Source organism: Aphis gossypii, unplaced genomic scaffold, assembly GCF_020184175.1.
Source record: "Aphis gossypii isolate Hap1 unplaced genomic scaffold, ASM2018417v2 Contig00221_ERROPOS56294, whole genome shotgun sequence".
Lineage (NCBI taxonomy): Eukaryota > Metazoa > Arthropoda > Insecta > Hemiptera > Aphididae > Aphis > Aphis gossypii.
The window spans coordinates 1-22,848 of NW_026083031.1; the positions used below are offsets into that span (position 1 = coordinate 1).

A 22,848-nucleotide genomic window follows, 5' to 3' on the forward strand; every position below is an offset into this window, starting at 1 on the left:
TTTTACGTTGTTTCTTATTTATCCTACACCAAGTTTCACGTGCATTATTCTCCTCATTTACATTAGTTTCCACCAATGAACAAATAATGCAAACTCGCATGTCATCATTACCAGGTACATAAGTTGAGCATGCGGAAATAGGATGAACTGGTATTCCACAGTAAAAACATTTATGTGCTCCTGTATCGCTACCTTCGGAGCAAAGTGGACAATTTGATTGTTCAGGAATTATCAAAAAATCATTTTCCTGTTCAGAAACCATGTTTGTGTGTTCAACTTCTTCAACAATTTTATGGGTTTCAATAAGTCTTTTGTTGTCTGAGTCTGATTGAGAAGTTATTTTTGATTGTCTATTAATTTCGTCATTGTTGTTTGATGGTATTGAAGTTTTAGTTGAGTGAATTAGGGATGCTCCTCGTAGTGAATAAATATGACGTGGTAAAAAGTCTTCAATTGTAATCGGTAAATTTTCTTGTTTGAATGTCACAGTTTTAAGTTTTTTGAAACTCGACTCAACTGCGGCAGAACTAGCAGTTTCATCACCATATCCATATATTGGAACCATGATACCTGACCATAGAGGTAATAGTTTCATACATTTTGTTATATATGGAACCAATGTCGGTAAATACATGGCATTAATCCCTGTTCCTTCTTTTATATAATGCGTGCTGTTTTCATAAATGTTCTCAGCCCAGGTTTGGAATGGGTTGTATCCTAGTAGACCCTCCTCCGGATTGTCATTTTCTTCCAATATGGATTCCTGGCCATCATTGAACATTATTTCTTCGTCTTCATTTATAGTACCTTAAAACATACCAGTGCATAATTTAATATTTAATATTATAATTTTTTTTGTGTAAAATATATGTTTAAACAACCTGTCGATGTAAAGTTGATCAATTCTCTTTTATGTAATTCACACGGTGTAGCTAATCCAGTGTTTATGTCAGAACCATCAGTTTCATTTGTAATTACAACAAATAGAGAAATCAAAATTTTTTTTATATCCGAAATATTTTGACATTTAACCATAAGTCCAATTACTCGAAGAATGACTTCCCTGACACGTTTGGATACTGATTTCAGTGGCACCCATTTAGTTATTAACTTGATGAAATGTGCTACGTCTACTCTGATAAAACACCTTAAAAAAATAATCAATTACTAAACATATTAATAACAATAATTATAACCAGTTTAAGGCAAAGGTAACTAAATAGTAAATAGTTATGTAGATATTGGATAATATAATATTTACTTTGCAATACAATCATCTATAATCTAGATGAGATAATAGATGGATAATAATATAATTTCAGGAAAAAATTATATAGTTATAATTTAAAATTTTTTTTATTATCTAGATAATATGACGATTATTAAAAAAATATTCAAATGAGATTTAATAAACGCTAAGCCAAACACCGTTTATAACAAAGTCATATATACAAATACAAATACAACTAAAATAATTTTTTGGACAAGATGTAAAAGAACTATTAATACTGCTACAACTATTACTTCCAATACTACTACTACTACTAATAATAATAATGATGATAAAACAACTGCGATGTAATAATTTATAAAATAATTAAAAATATATTAATGAACAAAAGAAAAGTTTAAAAAGTTGTGTGCTATGAATTATGATTTCAACTTTAAAAAAAAATTAGAAATCATCGTATTCGAAAAATGATTCTGAACGGAGACGGTTTATCAGTATGGATTTTTTAAATTTTTATTATTTTTTATAGTCTCTAAGTAGAATTAATATTATAATATTATAATTTTTTATTCGTTGCTACGGTGAAAAAATAAACACCATTGTAAAACCACTATAGCTTCCTCGCTCCACTCAGAATCTAAAAAAAAAATTGAATATTAAAATATTTATAAGCAACCCCATCAAAGTGAAGCCTTGGTCCAATTTGAACTGAGAAAAGATGTTGAGATTATCCTTATGTATAGTATAAATATTTTTGGTCAGAAAGTTGTACACAGAAGCAAATTAAAATAATTGTAAAATAACCAGTAACCACTATCTCTTTCACTTAGATGATAATATTTCGTTATACCTAATTATATAATCGTATAGAATAGTTAACAAATATATAGCATTTTGATTGATTTATGTTATACATACCTTGGTAGCCAATGAGATTCTCGGAGTGGTAATTCATTTAAAACAAAAATTACGAAAATTTGCAAATTTTTTTGAGTTAGAAATTCATGAAAAATGTTCTTTTTAAATCTAAGATTTTAAAATGTAATACAAGATTTTTCATAAGTTTGTCTACTTTTATCCAAAAAAAAAAAATGTCTACAAGAAAGTCAAATTAAATTTTTATGAACGTTTGAAGTTTATATTTTTACAACATTTGATATTCACTCGATTTCTCATGTAACGATTTTCTTATTTCGTTGTAATTAAAAAACGAATGACTGTATATACTTGAAAATTTTATTGAATGTTTATATTAGCATTTTCTATACACAATAAAATTTTTAAAATAATTTGACTCTTTTTGAGCTATTTACGGACATTTTCATTTTTAAATTTTTTCAATAAAATTTTCTTTGTTGGGTTAAAAAGCGTGGAACCTTAAATGCAAGGCTCCTGATATAATGGTACAATAACAGTTGAAAAATATAAAACATACATGGGCACAATTTTTTTTATAAGCATTTTAAAGTTTGAATTTCGACAAAATTTATCAAATTTAATATTTAAAAACTATTTTGTAGTTGAAAATTTATAAAATTTTCAACTTTTATAGCTAAGGATTACAATATTTAAAACATTAAATTGTATGATGTATAATGTAATTTTGAAAATATTATTTATTTTTAAATAAGAAGTATAGGTAATTGCCTTATTTGGTAAGTATAGGCCCTTCTCAGTAACCCAGGTACCTAAGCTTTGGAGTACCTAAAAAAATATTAAGTAAAAAATAAATATTTGTGCACAACACCATTTTCAATAAAATCAATTTTGTTTTTTGGCGTAATTATAAAAATAATAACTGTTGGTATTAACATGCTATTTTCACCAAATGTTTATATTAGCTTTTTCAATACACCGTAAAGTGTTAGAGCTATTTATATAAAACGAGTATATTGTACACGGCTTAGTATAATGTATAAATGTATAATAGAGTGTACTCGATAGCGATACTGTAAAACAGACTCAAGTCTCACATCCACGGATCATATTTTGTCCGTTGTGTGAAGCGTTTTTCGCAGTATCATATACCGTAACTCAATCATATAATTTATTATGTACGGTATTATAGTTTGATTATAATATAATCGTATACATTGTAAGTGTTAAACATAATTTTATACATTTTTGTCTATATTTCCAAGTTTTACAATAGTATATTGGTAATTTAGTATAAATAATAATTATATGGTAAAACATACTTCCATTTTCATGATTAATCACATTATCTTTAAACAATAACACGGCATCTATAATCTGAGAAGGTGGAACAGCGGGCTTTCTTCCAGCCATTTTATAAAAATCAATAAAAAACAAAAGTTAACCAATACATTAAAACTTAAGTATTATGAACAGCAACAATTTTCAGCATTACATTTAAAACGTAATCATAAAATATTAGAAATAAAAAAGCATTGATAAAACGATTTGATAATTGACAATTGACATAACCGATAAAATAAAAATATCTTTTTTTTTTGATTAGATAAGGAAAAATTGATTGTGTTTATTTTAAACCCGCACGTTGACAGGTCAATGCTATTGTTAGTTCATGATCGTGATAAACATGACATAACCAGTGACCGACGGCCGTGCGGTGTTGTTTATAAATTAATAATATTCGTGTTTGTTGGACAATTGAAGAGTGCGATTAGATAATACATATCATCATTAAGAGAACGTCGCACCCGCATGTGTTGTCTCCGTCTTACACACGTACAACATAGCACATTTTCGTTCGCAAGTTTCACTAGGGTATGGTCAGTTTTGATATTAGAGTGTATTGACCTATTATCAAACTTTTAGGTAACATTATTATCTGTGTTCTCTCGTTGGTTTTTTACGATATTTTAATTTTTAAGTGAGTTATGAGCATTTTCAAATACTAATATTTTACATATTCAAAACTCACTTGAAAATTAAAATATCGTAAGAAACCAACAAGAGAACACAGATAATGTTGTTATGTAAAAGTTTGATAATAAGTTAATTCACTCTAATATCAAAACTGACCATACGCTATTGAAAACTTGACAACGAAAATTATTGGGTATGTTGTACGTGTGTAAGACGGAGACAACACATGCAGGTGCGAGGTCCTCTTAAGAGGATGTCACCGCACTATTTGTTTTCTCTCGGGCCCACGCGCAACATGGACAAAACACAATTACGCAGAATCATTTTTTCTATGTATTTAAGTAATCTTCACCTATTACAAGTAAAATCACCTATTACAAAATAGATAGAGAATAATATTTTTTAGGGAATGACATATCAATTTGTCTAAATATTGTCTCTAAATTTAAATTTACAAAATAATTTTTGTTTATTTTGAAAGTTGAATACAAAGTCAAATAACAATAAAATATATAATCGATATGTCATTCCCAAAAAATATTTTTCTCTAACTATTTTGTAAGGAAAAACGATTAGGCACAAGTAACAATTAACGAATATAAATAACAGGTAACTGATATCAAGTAACGAACCACTATAAAATCATTAATTATAATAATATATAATATTAATTATTATACATACCAAATTTATTTTTATTTTATTTACTCAATTCAAAACCATTAGTCTCATCAATAACAGTAGGTACATGAATAAATTAAAAATTTTAAATAATTAACCACCTATTAATTATATAACCTATTAAGTTTTAAAAAACAATGATGAAATTATACTAAAATATGAGATTTAAATAAATATAAATCAAAGAATCGAAGGCAAATTAAAATTATACAATAAGTTTATAATTAATATTGATGACGATGATTCACTAAAAAGAACACAATTGTAATTCCTCTTCTAAATTTATTATTTTTTCCTAAGGGGGCCCGGGAAAATGCAAAAAAATCAAAAAACCAATTATTGATGTTTCTGAGTATAACGGGTGTCGCACATATTCTGAAAATAGTCGCACAAATTCACACTAATGGCGCACTAATTTTTGTTAAAAAAAAAATCCAGAAAAGCCGGATTTTCGCCCTCGAGGGGGGGCTGGGGAAATGGCCAAAACGGTAAAACGTTATTTTGGGGGTTAAGGGTAGCTCGAAAAATTTCGATTTTTGTCACACAAATTCACACTAATGGCGCACTAATTTTTGGTAAAAAAAAAATCCAGAAAAGTCGATTAATTACACTTAGGGGGGGGCCAGCGAACATTTCACCAGCCCCCCCAAAGTTTTTTTGAATTTGTCCGAAATTTTTAATCGCACAAATTCTGAAAATATTCGCACAAATTCACACTAATTCCACACTAATTAATGGTGAAGAAAAAACAACGGTTTTGTAACTTGGGGGGGGGCTGGTGAAATGTACGTGATTTTTTTTGTTGCCGATATTAGCAACGAGTCTCTTGATGAGGTGCTCAATTTACGCATGCGCGATGTTACTTGTCGCATATTTACCAGCTATCAGTTATTCTGTGAAACAACCAAGGTTTTGAATTTTGATATCAAAGTAACAACGTAAAACATTTTGTTTATAAATTGTCTTTTAATTTTCATTATACATTATACAAATACAATTAATTAAAATACTTAAAATAATTATTTTTAAAATTTAATATATTAACAACATTAACAACGTGTTTTTTTCGGTGAATAGTGAGTACCTAGTACCTACCTACTACGATTTAACATGGTCTATCTACATCGTGGGGATTAGGTACTTATAATATAAAGCAGTAGGTATAAAAGTTAAATTTAATAAAGTAATAGGTATAGTCATAATAATAGTAATACAATATTAAATATTAATGCAAAATAACTACTGGTTTTTAAATAAAATCAATTTTGTATAATTTCTCCGTATATTTTTGCTAGTAATGGATAAAGTATGCATGTTTGCGAAATGATTTAATCTTAAAGTTATGTAATAATCAATAATTAATCTTAGTAACTGACTTCGATGATTATCAAATGGGTCCTAATTTAAAATATGATTTTTCATTTCAATACTATTAAACAGTAAAGAGTCTAAACATACTTCGTTCATAATTTTTACAATCAATATCAGTTTTATGTTTTTTTTTACTTAGCAGATTCTCAATATTCATTCTAAGTATGTATTCAGAAGCTAAACAAACTTTATGAACGTCAGATGAAACATTTATAAGTTTACTTTTGGTTTTTAATTTAAGAAGAGTTGATGAATTATTGTCATTTAGATATATTAAAAACGAATCACATACACTACAAATGTTTTTGTTTTTTATTTTATTTTACGTACTATGAAGCCGCTTGTGTATTTCACAATGTCTACAACAAATTCTTCCAATACAGGTACGTGGTAGTCATAATCGTGATCATTTTCCTTAAATACACTATTATCTTCCTCTAGATTTATATCATTGTAAATTGCATCTGCGCCTTTTTTTTGTTTGAACTTACAAATAGTATACTTGCAGTATTTATTGTTGAAAAATTTCCATGTTCAGAACCGCTTATTTGATGTTTCACTAATAATCTTTTGAATGCTGATTTGAATTGAATGGCGTTTGGGTTATTGTTAAATCCACCCCGACTTCTTAACACACTAAAGAAGACTTCAAGCTGGTCCGGGCTAACCTTATAACTAAGCAAGTAACTTAATCCATTTTTTTTTACTACCTCATATAATTGTATTAAATTATTTAAACATATTATCAACCCTAAAAAACCAGTTTTTCTTTGGCTTAAAAGAATTTGCCGACCTTCAGAATAATTGTTGGATGGCTCAAATTTTAGTCCTTTAATATACAATGTGAATTGTTCTACAAATTTTTTTAATTTTTAATATCGTTTTTTCTTCAGTTGGAAAATAATAATCCCCCTTTGCTAACCGATTTCTACAATTGAGAATATCAAAGGCATCGTTAAACATTTTGCAAAATTCAGATGTTGGTTTTGAGCCTGATAATAATTAAGTTCTTCACAGAACAATAATCAATAATAATAATATGCACAAAAAATTTCATCAAAATCGGTCAAGCCATTTCGGAGGAGTATGGCAACGAAAACTATGACACGAGAATTGTATATATTAGATATGATTTGTAAGCTAAATTAATTAATGAGGAACTAATTTTGATAATTTTTTCTTCACTTTGTTGGTAGATTTTGATTGTTTGTTGCTCATCCAAGTGAATTGTCTCATTCGCATTGTTAAATAAGACACGAAAATAAACTGAATTATTTCATGTTTATGTTCATTGCAAGGTAAGGGAACTAAATAATTCTTATTAAAAAAAATGGTCTATAGTGTCATCAAAAGCATTTGGGCTTTGAGCATTTAGAGCAAATGAATCTTCAATTTGTCGCAGCAAAATATAAAACCCGCTATCTGGTTGTGTCAAATAACCACGAGACTTAAGGTTAGTTAACTTTGCTGCAGGTAAGTTAGTACTATCATTATTTTTAATCCCTGATAGGCAAAGTTTACATTTTGTTTTATTACTAACCCTTCTTATCAAATACCTTAAAAATAAAAAAATGATACATTTAATCTATAACATTTAACTATCTATAAACAAAATCAAATTAGTATTCAAAACTAAAATTAATATTTACCCTGCCAAATAATATACAACACAATTAAATGTTGTATCATTATTAAAATTGATTTCTCTAAACACATCATCCATATCCCATTTTCCTTCTTCAATCACTTTGTCTATATAATTTTTTAGTTTCTCAATTTTTGCTTCTCTGACAAATGATTCATCATTTGATTTTATTGCATTTTTTAACTCAGTTAAAGTTATTGATGGTGTATAGTCCATATCTATATTTTTAAATTAGATAATATGTTTTAAGTTATCACACAAATACCTATTATTACAAATAATTCAAAATTAAATTAAATACCATCAACAACTGTACAATTACCACTTTTTGGTGGTTTTACTAATGAGCAAACAGACAATAATCTGTATAGTTGGAGAAAAGTTGGTGTAGTTGGGTGATCATTTGGGTCAGAGGTTTGTCAAATTATACCAAAAAATTTCTGAAATTTAGTATCAATTAATTATATATGATTAATAAAAATGCTAAATTAACATACTTGCATAATTAACTAGTTCAAAGATAACATTAATATACTCCAATATATTATAAATTGTTATTGCATTTAAGAATTAAAGATATAATATACAATTTATTATAGTTACTCACTTTTAAACTATTTTGATTTAGTTTTGAAGTCAAAACATAGGTAAAGCTACAATCTTCTAGTAAAAATAATACTAAATCAATTGTAGACTTAAGTGTTAGCCTTAAAGATTCTGCAGTCGTTTTAGTGAGGAATTCTTTTTCTTGTATAAGACCATCTTCTAGATTTTTTTCCCATTCATCTAGCCATTGAAGATTTTGTTTTAAAACCTTCAAAAATAAATAAGAATATAATATTTTTCACTATAATCTATGTTTGATTGAATGTAAGCAATATCTACCTAACACAATTTGTTTTTAACCCTTAGAGTATTTAGGTTACAAATTTGAAACACATATAAACATAGATTTTTATAAGTAGAAATTAAGAAGTTAACACAAAACATAGACACATAGAAATTAGATGATCATAACGTGTCTAACTAACACAAATTTCATAAGCATACAACAATGCAACATAAAAAAAAACCTCTAAATTATTGCTGTTTTTTCTAATTCCTTCAGCTGCAAATTTTCTATTTAACACATCAAACATATTATTCATCCTAAGTGTGAAATTCTGTGTTTCTGATGAATCCTTAAGATCATTAATATTTTGTTCTCTGTAAAATTGGATACCTACTGCCATGGAATTACTAAATACCTATATTTATTGTTGCGTGCCAGTATCAGATTTGAATCCAAATGGTTAATTTGAATGAAAGTTAAACTTAATAACGAAATATGTCTTTATTGCATATAAACAAAATATATGTAACAAATAAATAAGTGGCTGAGTGACGTGAAAGTGCTCAGTTGTTGATAGCTTTGGTACATCTGCCGTTGCTGGTCTTCGGGCTCCCTTATATATTGTGGTGCGTCTCTTGTTTACGTCGTGTGGTCGCCTTCTGGGCGAAACCAGGTGTCCTTGTTGTTGTTGTTGCAAATTCGGACACGAATTTGAGAATGTGCAATAACATCTCAAATGCATCATTAGTGCACTGTAATTATTGGTGCGCTTACTATCCCGACACGTGTTATGGTCATAGTAGCATCCGCATTACCCTTGACACGAGGCATGGTCATACTAACTTAGCCTTGTAATCTCGTAGATATCTTATAGATATCTCGTAGCCCATAACATTATATATAACATAACATAAACATTTTAGGTTCATATTAAAATATTTATTTATAATATAGATTAAGAAGTTATAGACACAAGTTTATACAAAACAGATTAATAATAAAATACCTGTGTAGCAACTTAACTTTCATTTTTGTCATATTATTTAATTCAATACGTTGCCTTATAATCTTAGGGCATATTTTCAACATCCTTTTTATTTCACATTTCAACACTTGACTGTAATGGTTCCATTTTATGCTAGACTTCGATAGATGTATCTAAACAAATTGTTAAATATTTTAATGTAAAACATTTTTTTACGTGTTAATTATAATGATTAAAGGTTTAAAGTTTACTGATTATTTACTTTTAATTGCTTGTTTTGAAATAAACGATTTCTATTATTTTTTATTGCATTGTATTTTAAATTATTATATTTACCGTATTTAAAATAATAAACAAAGAATCATCCAACTATCTGAGTAGTGTCTATTTTTCGGATTTATGTACTTAGCCGCAGCAAATATTTCATGAATTAATTCAGATTGGCATTTTTGAATTCCAGAATCTTTAATACGTTTTGTTAATTCATTACTTGACATTTCATTTATTTTATTTTGTAATAAATTAAGATCAAATTTTAACAGTTCGTGCTGTGTGTTCATGCGTTATAGACGTTGTTTTGGTATTTGTAAAAGTCCTCTCTTATCTTAATTATGTCTGGGACCTCATGCAATACTTGTTATAATGCTTTATCTCATACAAAAATTGTTTCGTGTCGCTCTTGTTTAAAAGGTTTTCACCCATCATGTACGGAGTTTAAAAATATAGCTAACTTTAATAAACTGAAACATGAAAACAAGTCATGGAGTTGCTCTGATTGTCAAAGCAGAAATTTTACAGTAAGGAAAAAACATGATTTAAATAATTTTTCGTCAAACTCAGACTCATACAGTGATCTAGTAAGTACTATTAATGATATGAAATCTACATTGGACGAAATCATATGTAAACTTAATTTACTTACTGAGTCTAATTCTGACCTAGAAAAGTCAGTCATTTACTGTTCGGAGAAAGTGGACAGTTTTGATAGTACACTTAAAAAATTATCCAAATCTATTAATGAACAAGAATGTAGAATATCTAAGACTGAATCAAGCTGCTTAAATTTAGAAGTGGAAATGGATAAACTTCACTCACATATTAATTCTTTGGAACAAGATAAACTAGTCAATAATATTGAAATATCCGGTATTCCAATGACGGATAACGAAAATATTATCGAAATAATCAAAACCATATCTAATAAATTAAATGTTGAGTTTCATGATAAAAATGTGATTAAGGCCTATAGAATTCCATCAAATAAAAACTAAAAACAAGACAAGTTGCCCTAACATTATCGTTCATCTTGATAATATTAGCACTAAATTGGAGTTAATTAAAGCAACAAAATTACGAGCTTAAAACCATAATGGTCTTCTGGCTAATGAAATCTATACATCTTTTTTGGTTGGCTAGACTAGTTTCAAAAAATTATAAATATCGATTCTCATGGGCTAACCATAATGGTGTCTTCATCAAACGTGACGAGGGAAGCAGGTTCATAAAAATAGTATCCATCAACCAACTGAAAAAATTGGACATGGAGAAAATGTTACGCAACTTTGGTAATTAAGTTTTATAATATATTCATTTGTCTCCTTTTTTTTTTCCTTTTTTCATGTTAATTTTTCTTTATTGTAAGAATTATATATTATCTGTATGTGGCTTCCATCCAATAATATTGTGAAAGAACTTACTAACGCTGATAACATTTCTGAATGTATTGTTAATAATTTATCTGATATTAATTTCAACAAAAATGTTTTTTCTATTTTTTATTGTAATATTCGTAGTTTAATTCTACACTTTGATGAACTTCGTGTTTATTTGAAAACTACCTGCCATATATTTGACATAATAGTTCTGGCTGAAACTTGGCTCCATGATGACTTAAATATATGTATTGATGGTTTTAAATATTATCATTCTTTAGGCACTCTTAATAAAGCAGATGGTATCTCAATTTTTATAAAAGACAATATAATTATTAATGATGTTAATTTAAATTTAATACCTGGCTGTAATTCTTTAGAACTAACTTTTAACTATAATCTAAAAGCATATAAAGTAATTGGTTTATATAGATCTCCCTCCCTATCTATAAATGAATTCTTGGGTGGTTTAGATCATTATTTATCTAATATTTCTGGTAATTATAAAATTATTTTATGTGGAGATATGAATATTAATATATTGGATAATACTTGCGATATTTCTGAGTACCTAAATATCTTAGCCTCATCTAATTTTATATCGTGTATTAATAACTTTACAAGAGTAACTAATGTCTCAAAATCGTGTATAGACCATATTTTTATTAATGAAATTTCGAATTTGTCCTCGTATATTATTAAAACTGATATAACTGATCATTATAGCTTCGCTATTGGCATCGATAGTGATAATTTCATTGAAAAATGTATTATTGATAAAAATACACCTAAAGATACTAACGTACGTTTAAATTTTTCTAAACTAAATAATTTATTATTATCTTTTAATTGGTATAACTTTCTATTTGAAAGTGATGTTGATATTTTAATTGATAAATTCAATACTAAAATTAATGAATTTATGATCAGTGCCTCTAAAAAATGCATTATATCAAAAAATAAATTAAAAAAATCACAGAAGTTTAAAGCTTGGATTACAAATGGACTACCTACTAGTCTCAAAAAACAATAGACACAAATTATACTTAAAAAAACATAAAGCGCCTTTTGATCTTACATTAAAAAATCATTACATTAAATATAGAAATTTACTAAATACATTAATTAGAAAATCCCGTAGTATATATTACAAAAATCAATTCTATCTATATAAAAACAATATAAAAAATACATGGAAATTAATTAATGAAGCAACATATTCAACTAAAAAAGAGGAAACTCCTATAAATTGCATTGAAAATAGTTCTACTAAATCTTTCTTAACTGATAAAATTGACATTTTAAATGAACTAAATAATTATTATGCTAATGTTGGTAAAAAAATTTCTGACAATATTCATTTTAATGATTTTGTAAAACTTGATTGGAATGATATGAACAAAAACTGTCATATTAATAATTCAATCTTCCTTGATCACATTGACCCCTCAGAAATTTTTAGGTTATTAAAAATAATACCAGATAAATCCTCATTTTATAATAATAATTTATCCAACTTTATTTTGAAGAAAATTTCTGACTCTATCTCAATTCCACTGTCAATTAATTTTTAATAGATCAATTATATCAGGAAAATATCCTTCCAGCTACAAAAAAGCTATAATTATACCAATGTTTAAATCCGGTGATCGAAAACAATGTGGAAACTACAGACCTATTGCTTTAACTTTAACGATCTCAAAGATATTTGAAAAATGCATAAAATCAAGATTAATGTCGTTTTTAGATAAACATAAATTTTTTTCACCTAATCAAATTGGTTTTCGCCCAAATGTCCACTATCGATCCATTAACTATAACTTCTAATTTTATACACAGTAACCTTGATAAAAAAAATGAAAGTCCTTGGAATTTTTCTCGATTTCAAAAAAGCCTTCGACTCAGTAAATCATGATATGTTAATTAAAAAATTAGAATATAGTGGTATAAGAGGCAATGCTCTAAATTTAATTAGGTAAATCATTCATTTCTGTCGGACCTCAACAAGTAAGAATAAATGGATTACCTTAGTGATGTACAGAAAAATGGTTTCTCAGTACCTCAAGGTACTGTTCTTGGTCCTGTCTTATTTATTATTTACATAAATGGACTTTTAAATCTAAAGCTTAATGCTGAAATTTTTTGTTATGCTGACGATGCAGTTATTTTGATCAAAAGTCATAACTATGAACATTTAAATACAATAGCTAATAACTGTCTTTCTGCAGTAAATGACTGGTGCGATAACAATAACTTACAACTAAATCTAACTTAATCTAAATATATTGTCTTTAATATCACGAATAGTTCAAGTTTTATAAACACTGATTTTTTCCTATGTGTGCACTCGTATAATTGTAAATATTTAAATAATCATTGTAAGTGTACCTTTGGATAGAGTTTATTGTATTAAATATCTGGGAATAAATTTTGACCATAGATTAAAATTTAATGATCATATTTTTTATGTAAATAATCTTCTTAGAAAATTACTTTACAAATTCCGTTTGCTCAAAAATATGTTAGATATTAAAACTCTTAGGGCCGTTCTAACCAAGTGAGAGTTAATTTTTCTAACTTGATGGTTACCCTAACCTATAGGTTGGGTCAACTGGAGTATAAACCTATAACTTAAACTTTTTACCAGTTGCACCTTCAAATGCTTTATTATAATCATTGGGGCCAAATACACTGGATAGCTCAAAAAAATGGCTAACAATCTTTCCTACATCTGTATTGAAATATCTTACTACTACACATGCCTGTTTTATGCAACTTATATCAGTAGATTCATCAGTAAATATACTAAACTTGGCATCTTTAAGGCTATCAATTAAATATTCTTTGTGACACTTTCCGATAACATTTTTTATTATGGCAGTAGTTTTGGTTCGTTTGAGGTTTATATTTTTTGCGATTTCTGAATCGGGGAAACAATTTTTTATCAAGTCAGAAAAATGATCCATGGAATTAAATGAAATATTGTGCTCAGCAATGAAAGCTGTTAATTTAATTTCTGCATTTTTAACGTTTTCAGATAATAGAGTAATTTTTGGATTAAAACTTTGTTCAATAGAAGATGATTTTGTTACACTTAATGAATTAGTTACATGTTTTTTACATTTAAGATGACGATTTATAGATGAAAGCTCAGTGGCCAATGTGGTATTACAAATAATGCACATTGCCTTACTTACTGATTTTTATCTTGACGTAACCAACTTGAGAATAAAGGGTTCAGTTCCAATGACTTTGAATAAGTTTATTTACGATGTTTAGGGCGTTTTGCATCTCCTCTTTTTATTCTTTTATACTCTGGTGTCATACACCTATCTGAAGTATCTGATTCAACATCACTTTTCTAGAAAAAAACAGATTTTGACAACTTTAGATTTTTAGATTTTAATCTAAAAACTCTAAAAGTGATTAGGTTGGCTAGATTTACAAATTATGAGATAATATGCTGGATTTAAATATATGCTGAGAATTAATTCAATTACCAATATTTGTTTAACAGTGAAAAATATACATATAAATATGAATTTATAGGTAGGTACGCTTTTATTCTATTTTAATGAATAATATGCATTTAATAATCTAATAATCAATTCTATATATTACCGGTTTTAGATTTAATTATACAACACACTCACATTTTCTTCATACAATATTTTCATTATCATCTCGTCTTCATCGCTAGATCTTGATGAAACATTAACCGAAGTCTGTGCATGAAGATGGTTTTAGCACTTTTAATGAATAGAAAGCAACGGCGCCGAGGAGCGCTGCTAACTGTGTAATCACTACCCTATTTGAAGTATCGTATAAACAGAAAACTTCAATTAGCTATCACTATAAAATAAGTTCGTGCGCCAAATTCTGATTTTGCCATCATTTTTTTCAACAAAAATTTGACAAAGTCCCCCCAAAAAATGACCAAAAAAAGAGGTGTCCCGTAAAGTAGAAACGTTCCAGTGTTAATTAACAGTTAACAGTGTATCGTTGTTTTTGTATGCATTTTAAATATATGAATAAATTACTTACCACTTGATCGGATTTTTTATTTTTTAATAAATAGCGATCCATTTTGATCAAACTAAAAAAGTAGTGAAGTAAGAACTTACTACGAACACGGTGCAACGGTTTTAGATTAGATTAAATAGATTATTACAATGTTGAGTGTATACAATTATAGCGCAGTAGCCAAATATGATGTATGGACAATGGACGTGGACCCAAATTCACACACGTGACAATGGACGTCATATTTAGGTGTAAGCTGTAAGCATAAACATTAGAGAAATTATTTTGAGACTTGAGTTAATGAGTTCAAATATGTTTATGGTTATAATGTTCATCACTTCATCATGTAAAATATTGTAATTTGTAAATTGTCATAAACTAATAACTGATAAAATAGTGTAATACTGTTATTACTGATTATATACCATTATACCATGATGAGAGCATAGATAATATATACATTATATAATATAATAATATGATATATTATCTATGGATGAGAGTCATAGATTACAATATTACTCTATGGTACCAGGTTATAGGTGAGTTCGACTTGCACGGGCTTGATTTTTTTTTTACGGAAGAAAAATTTGTCAACTCTTAAAAATTTAAAATTATGAACATTTAAAAACTCGGTATTTATAATTTTGAAATGTTCGTATAAAAACGAACATGTTTGTACGTCTGGCAACACTGACTTAAACTAATATCTTTCTCACAAACTTTTTAAACCTTCAGGTTTGGGCAACCTCTAGGTTAACACCGAAATTATAGTATTGATGTTAGTAACTATGTTTGTTATCACTTTATCTCGTTGTTATCATTTATTTATTTATTCATTTCGTGTTTCTCTTAGATAACCGAGGTTTAAAAACTGTAAAATATTTTTTTAACTTTAATTTAATTAAATAATAGTAAAATATTTATTTAAATTAAATTAAATTAAAATAAAATATTATATTGATTTTTATTGAAATTATATAAATATATCTTATATATAAAAATGAATCGCAAAATGTGTTGGTAAGCGCATAACTCAACAACCCCTGGACCGATTTGGCTGAATTTTTTTTTTTAATTGAAGAGCTCATTGCGGAAAAGGTTCTTACGGACGAAAAATTTGAGAAAGTTATCGGATTAGAGAAATATGACGAGGTGGTGATGAAATTACAGAAGCGCCATCTATCCAGCAAATAGTCAACTAAATTATTTTTGGTAGTCAATGGCAACCATTTAAATAAAATAAATCATTTATTTAAAATGTTTTTAAAAATGCATGCAAATAGACATACAAACTTAAATCGTTGTCATAGTAAAAAAAAAAATTAAAAATCTATATATATATATATATATATAAATGGAGACAAAAATGTATAAAAATTCATCAATTGAGAACAGCTGAACCGATTTCGCTAATTATTTTTTAGGAGTATTTGTTATTGTCTGGAGAAGGTTTTTACGAAAGAAAACTTTTAAAAAGTCAACCGAATAAGTAGAAAAAGTGCAAAATCTATTCATTGATGTCTGGGATTTGAACTCGATACCATTGTCTTTATTTACTCTATGGTAGACGTAGACATCTAAACATCAGATCGATGTACAATCAATATAATCTATGGTTTCTATAGTTATTTTAGTTTGGAAATTTGAAATTTGTTGAGTGAATTTTTTTTTAGTTCACAATAATCTATCTATCTTCTATCTTTATATATATGAAAATAGAGACAAAAATGTATAACATTTCATCAATTGAGAACGGCTGGATCGATTTCGCTCATTCTTATTTTGTTTGGGTCGTAATTTCCAGGAGAAGGTTCTTATGTAAGAAAAAGTTAAGAAAATTGCACGGAAAATTAAAAAAAAATATGATGAAAAATAAAAAATACCTATGACTACTATTCCTATTATTATTATTATTATTATTACTATTTTATTTTCGGTAATCATGGTAACAATTTTTTTTGTTATTATTATTTATTTTCCCCATTTTTGTAACATTTTCACTGATGATTCGCTCCTATTGGTCGCAAGAGAAGGTGCTTATGTAGTACAATTTTAGGAAAATCCACCAAAAAACTTCGGAATCTGGATGTAAAAAAACAACAACAACTATCACTGCAGTCCAGCAAGAAAATAAACTATATTAAGGTCACTATTGATTATGATTGAATATAATAATTATATAGACCTGTTGTTATATTTTGTTAAAACCATAACAACAAAAATAAGAATTAACAAAATAAGTCAATGTCTACAGTAAATTTCAAATTCACAGCAATAAACTAACATAACAAGTTATACCAAGTTTTATTGTTTTACCAACAGGTAAAATGTATTTTTTATTTAAAAACCACGAGATGGCACATTATTGTATTTTACCCACCGTAGTAAAATAAAAAAATGATATAACTTTGAAACTTAAGTGTTAGAAATTATAAGCTTACGTACACATCTCTCGGGGTCCGCAATCCACCACGTGTGGATTGCCTACATGATAATATACTCCTCGCATAATCATAAGAGAGTCTCACGGCAACGGCAAGCAGAATGACTATAATATTATGACTTGAGTAACTCACTGTCTAATAAACGTAGAGCCTGAACAATGATAGATCGATGCTTACAATTTACACGGTACATTCGTAAAATCGTACCACAAATTTAGTGTGCAATAAGAAAGCATTTTACAAAATTCGCATATTAAGGTGGTGGTTTTACAAGATTTTTGAGAATCAAAACGGTCAATGAAAATGTCTAAGTTTTGAACACCGTTAAACCGAATATTAAATAACAAATTAATCAAAATTCGAATCATATTATATAGAATTGGCATTTTTAACGGGCAACGAAGTGCACGGAGCCAGCTAGTATTATTTAAATTAACATAATGGATAAAAGAACAAGAGGACCCAAGTATGACGAAAATCATCTTGTTGTTCTCTCTAACTTAGTCATCAAGTATAAAGACATCATTGAAAATAAAAAAAGTGACCAAAACATATGGACAACTAAAGATATTACATGGAACATAATCCAAAGCGAGTTTAATGCTCTAACTGGAATTGTACGTCCAGCTAAGTAAGTTATAATTTCAAATACTTACCTAAAATGTACAAAATCTTAATTGTGTGTTTGTTGGTTATACTTAACCAATCATAATTAATTTTTTAATACAGTTTTAAATTTGCAGATCATTAAGAGAGAGGTACGAAAAGTTAAAAAAGGATTCTAAAAAAGTATTGGCCTCAGAAAAGAGGGAAATTTTTAGTACTGGTGGTGGTATATGTAAAAAAAATTCCCCGTTCTGAGGCAATAGACAAGATTATTTCTCTTCTTGGTATCTCTGGAGAGGGATTAAATAACCCATATGATGATGATGACATTGATAGTGAGTAAAAATTATCATGGCCTACTCATTACCATAATATATAACATAATCATAGTCTTAAAAATAATATTTTCTGCAGTTTTAATTTTTAAAAATTAGTTAAACCATTAATGAATAATTAATAATATTATTGAAAATCCTAACCTGATTCTGAACTAAATAATATAAAAAATATATATATATTAATATAATAACAGCCATTAACAGGTTTCCTTTAACTTAATAAGCAATTTTAGTTTTAATTTTAACTTATTATAATAAATATCGTTGTAGGTATTTAATATAATGTATTAATGTCAATCTTGATATTTATAATAACATAATATAATTCACACAAAACTATTATTATCAATGATTGATGATATTTAAATTTTATTGAGTATTAATTATTGAATATACTTTAACTAGATATTGGAATTGTTGAAGAAAATTTTGAAGAAAATGAAATACAGAATACTATTACATTTACAGATAATGAAATTAATAATATGGTATTTATAATTTTTCTGGATTTTATATAAATCATCCATCTTTAACAGTAGGTAGTAGATATCTAATACACCAATACCAGTAACATTAACCAACAATTACAATAAGTATCATTTTAACTTTTAATTTATTAAGATAAAAATGAATATTATTTACATTAATTTTAATATCTTATTGATTAGGTACAACTTTACCAGAGGTGGTGGCCAGTGTTGTAAAGTGTTTGAGAAAATACTTTTTTTCTTATTGAATACTTTTTTTTACTATTGAATACTATTTTATTGAATGCTTTTTTTTTATTCCTTTAATTCCTAATTTGTTTTTATTTGTAATCCTTGTTTGATAAAAATACCGAGCCGTCGTTGATTTTTCATTATTATTTTTCATATTTTTTGTCTGATGGAAGGGAGTTTGTATTTAAATCACTCTTAAAAAGAGTAAAAAAAAATATTAATATTTTTAATTTCATTTTATTTATCATTTTAGTTATAAACACACAAACAAGTAAAGCCAGGTTATTCAACTAGTCTTTCTTATTTTTTATATATAAAACTTAAACATGTGGATATCCTAGTTAAATTAAATTTTTTTTTGTCTTCAAAATGTTTATAAATTCCTAATGCTTACCTATCCTAAATTCCTATTATGTTTTTGTTTTTATTAGGAGGCATTTATTGTAAACGAGAATATTAATAATATTATTCCTACCAATGTGGTAAATGAAGAAAATATAATCATATTGAATTCCTCGGTCATTGAAACAAAAAACCAAACTGATGTGGCTTAAAATGAATTTTCTTCCAATATTATTTCCACTGAAAATTGTAAATCTTGGTCTCCAGCTCAACTAAAAACACCAATTAGTTCAAAATTAAAACAGGTAAGATGTGTCAATGATAGTTCTCAACCTCAAAAAAAAAAAAAGTATGAAAATTTAAAAGATGAAGTAAGACAGAAAACAATTGATTTGATCATGATTAAAACTCAACTAGCTAAGGAAGAGCTTGCATATTTTTTTTAAAAAAAGGAAAATGATGAAAAATTGTTTGAGCTAGAAATAGAAAAAAAAAAAATTAGAAATACTCAAGTTAAAATCTGAAATCAAGTCTGATGATATAGTATAGTATAATGATAGTATATTGTTATTATTGTTCTTGATTAATTTACTTATTTCACTATTAATATTAATTATGTTATGTATTTTCTAAAAACCTATTAATTTCCAATAATTTAATTAATTCGTTTTTAATTTTAAATAGTTATGTATACTTATAAGTTATATGTTATTGTTTAAACCTTGTTTTAAATAATATTTTGTATTATAATCCTATGAAAAAATTAATTTACTTCATAAATTCATTATTAATATTAAAATAAAATAATGAAAAATGTTATGTATAGTTATAAAAATAAATTTTGTGATATAAATAAATGTATATTTATATTTATTTAAGGTCATTTTTCTTATCTTTAACAATAAAATGTTGAAAACGTTGTACTTCACAATCTGAAACACCAAACACATTACAAAATTAATATCTAAATTGGTACCTATTGAGGACGCCACATCCGCATGTGTTGTCTCCGTCTTACAAACGTGTAATATGGCGAATTTGCGTTCAGTATTGTGCCATTAGTTTTCATTTTACGGTAAATTCAAAAATTGACCTTGACCAATTATCAAATTTAAAGTTAAGAATATTATCTGTCTTTTCATGTCAGTTTTTTTGATAGTTTATGAGCATCTTTAACTTTAAATTTGATAATAAATCAATTTACAGTAAAATGAAAACGGGTGTAACTTAAAAGCATTTCCTCAGTACTTACCTTTCAAAATAATCAACGATTGCAATTCTTACTGGATTGTTATTTTGATTAAAATTATTATTTAGGTTTTCTAGATAAAAATTATCGTTTACTTCTTCTGAAGCTTGCATTAATTGCTGGATACCTTCTTCAAATTCAAATTCTTCTTCATTGAAATCACGTGCTATATTATGTAATACAGCACAAGCCACAATAATTCTGTAACGAGACACGACCCGTTACAATAGGCAGTGTCGCCCTCTCGTATCAATTACAATAACATCATCAGAGGAAAATACGATACCGCCCACGCTATACTTCATTGAAGAAGGCGCGGCGCAGCAGTGTATTTTTGTAGAAGGCAAATTTGTAACAAAAAACTGCAAGTAACAAATCAAATTCGCAATAGAGTAACTAATAATCTATTAATATTCAATAATACATAATCTCCGACAATAATACCTACATTATTATCAAAAATACTCACAATAAAATCTGAGACCAACAAATACATCTTCAAACGGCTTACACCTATCATACCCACAAGCACGCCTACAAATAGGAGTCAGAATAGTACGAATCGATACCACAGCCTTCCTAGACTAATAAAAAAGCTAGCGACACGGTGAGGTCCATTACATTTTCACTATCGGCAACGAATGAAGAAGCGTTGCAAAACGATAGCTATATTTGTAAATCTCCACGTGTCCCCAGCGGCCCAGTTATTTAATATCAATTATTATTTTTTAATTTTCTCTTCTCTTCTCACGACTCGATTCTGGCAACGTTTGTAACCGTTGCAATACGGAACGAAGAAGTGAAACTCATAACTTAACGATACATTTTTTTTATCCATTTTACTTTATTGTTTCGGCAACGTCTTTAACCGTTGCAATACGAGACAATAAGTAAAATCATTTTTTACCCGACAGCCTATTAAAAGACAATTCCCGTATCGGCAACGTGTGTCCGCCGTTGCAAGACGATACTTATATATATTAGTGTTTGTAGGGACCGCGGTCGTCATCAATAATAATATATCTTTGCGATAACATTATTATACATAACGGCAACGACTAGTAACGCGTTGCAATACGTTATATATATATATATATATATATATATATATATATATATGTTATACTGATACGATTGTTAAACGATAACGTCAGTCTCGTTCTACACTATTTAATACCCATAATCTTCAACATAGCTGTTGTTATTTTGACCATCATAGCGACTTTCGTTATTTATCAGGTAAGCTTATGTTTTCACAAAACATTTTATTATCTACATAATTATATATATCTTTTCCTCTGGCTTATATTATTCAATCTAATCAGATTATTATCTTACTACTATTATTCATAGGACATGATAAATATTGATATTGTGTCATCTTGTAATTATTATTATATGTATTATTATTTAATATAATTATTATTTTCACTTGTTATTATTTTTGTAATAAATTTTAATCGAAATAAAAGTTAATAAATAAGAAGAACAAATACGTCTTCAATTTTGTTACAATTCCTTGTGTTAGTTCTACAGATGATTTTATCCCAAGTGAATAATAGGAAATCGTCTTTTTAACACACCAAAAAGTCTTTCAACTGTATTTCTTGTCCTAATCAGTGATTCACTGTACAATTGTTCTCCTTCAGTTCTAGGTTCATTTAAAATTGTCATCATATAATTGCTTACTCCATGCCCACTACTTCGAAGCAATAATGCGTCTCCAAACATATTGTCTTCAAATTGGGCTCTGATTCGGGAGTTCGAAAATATGTTACTGTCGTGTGCTGAGCCCGGCCATCGGGCAACTATATTTTTAATTTTTAGATCAGCTTCAGCTACAATTTGTACGTTGATAGAGAAGTATCCTTTTC

The 22,848-nt window shown here is 27.5% G+C and overlaps 1 pseudogene; it reads right to left on the reverse strand.

Moving 5' to 3' along the window:
• Positions 1 to 7,285: 7,285 nt before the first annotated feature.
• On the reverse strand, positions 7,286 to 7,997 carry LOC126553368 (uncharacterized; annotated as a pseudogene).
• Between the last annotated feature and the right edge of the window lie 14,851 nt (positions 7,998 to 22,848).